Source organism: Calidris pugnax, unplaced genomic scaffold (genome assembly GCF_001431845.1).
Source record: "Calidris pugnax isolate Ruff unplaced genomic scaffold, ASM143184v1 scaffold1108, whole genome shotgun sequence".
Classification (NCBI taxonomy): domain Eukaryota; kingdom Metazoa; phylum Chordata; class Aves; order Charadriiformes; family Scolopacidae; genus Calidris; species Calidris pugnax.
Genome location: NW_015091737.1, coordinates 5196 through 6880, shown reverse-complemented (window position 1 = coordinate 6880; position 1685 = coordinate 5196).

Here is a 1685-nt window from a genome sequence, read left to right as displayed (position 1 = left end):
GGGTGAGGATGAGGAGTGTGAGGAAGGTGAGGAGAATGAGAAGTGTGAGGAAGGTGAGGATGAGGTTGAGAAGGAAGGTGAGGAGACGAGGAGGAGGACGGGAAGAGTGAGGAAGGTGAGGAGGGTGAAGATGAGGAGTGTGAGGAAGGTGAAGAGAATGAGAAGTGTGAGGAAGGGGATGAGGATGAGGAGGGTGGGAAGGGTGAGGAAGGTGAGGAGTGTGAGGATGAGGATAAGGAGGGTGAGGAAGAGGATGAGGAGGGTGAGGAGAATGATGAGAAGTGTGAGGAAGGTGATGAGGAGGAGGATGGAAAGAGTGAGGAGGGTGTGGATGAGGATAAGGAGGGTGAGGAAGGTGAGGAGGAGGATGAGGAGGGTGAGGATGAGGAGTGTGAGGAAGGTGAGGAGAATGAGAAGTGTGAGGAAGGTGAGGATGAGGTTGAGAAGGAAGGTGAGGAGACGAGGAGGAGGACGGGAAGAGTGAGGAAGGTGAGGAGGGTGAAGATGAGGAGTGTGAGGAAGGTGAAGAGAATGAGAAGTGTGAGGAAGGGGATGAGGATGAGGAGGGTGGGAAGGGTGAGGAAGGTGAGGAGGAGGATGAGGAAGGTGAGGAGGAGGGTGAGAAGGAAGGTGAGGAGGGTGATGAGGAGGACGGGAAGAGTGAGGAAGGTGAGGAGGAGGATGAGGAGGGTGGCGAGGAAGGTGAGGAGGGTGGCGAGGAAGGTGAGGAGGGTGGCGAGGAAGGTGAGGAGGGTGGCGAGGAGGAGGGTGAGGAAGGTGAGGAGGAGGGTGAGGAAGGTGAGGAGGAGGATGAGGAGGGCGAGGAAGGTGAGGAGGGTGAGGAGGAGGGTGAGGAAGGTGAGGAGGGTGAGGAGGAGGACAAGGAGGGTGGTGAGGAAGGTCAGGAGGGTGAGGAGGAGGATGAGGAGGGTGGTGAGGAAGGTGAGGAGGAGGGTGAGGAAGGTGAGGAGGGTGAGGAGGAGGACAAGGAGGGTGGTGAGGAAGGTCAGGAGGGTGAGGAGGAGGATGAGGAGGGTGGTGAGGAAGGTGAGGAGGAGGGTGAGGAAGGTGAGGAGGGTGAGGAGGAGGACAAGGAGGGTGGTGAGGAAGGTCAGGAGGGTGAGGAGGAGGATGAGGAGGGTGGTGAGGAAGGTGAGGAGGAGGGTGAGGAAGGTGAGGAGGGTGAGGAGGAGGACAAGGAGGGTGGTGAGGAAGGTCAGGAGGGTGAGGAGGAGGATGAGGAGGGTGGTGAGGAAGGTGAGGAGGAGGGTGAGGAAGGTGAGGAGGGTGAGGAGGAGGACAAGGAGGGTGGTGAGGAAGGTCAGGAGGGTGAGGAGGAGGATGAGGAGGGTGGTGAGGAAGGTGAGGAGGAGGGTGAGGAAGGTGAGGAGGGTGAGGAGGAGGACAAGGAGGGTGGTGAGGAAGGTCAGGAGGGTGAGGAGGAGGATGAGGAGGGTGGTGAGGAAGGTGAGGAGGAGGGTGAGGAAGGTGAGGATGAGGAGGGTGAGGAGGAGGATAAGGAGGGTGATGAGGAGGGTGAGGAAGGCTCCTTCCCCCAGGCTGGAGGCGCTGGCCGAGGAGTGCCGGCGGCACATGGAGACCCTGAAGCAGGCGCACGCCCGGGGGTGTCCCCCCCCCAAGCACCGCTACGAGCAGCGAACCTTCAGCCTCATCAAGTAACTGGG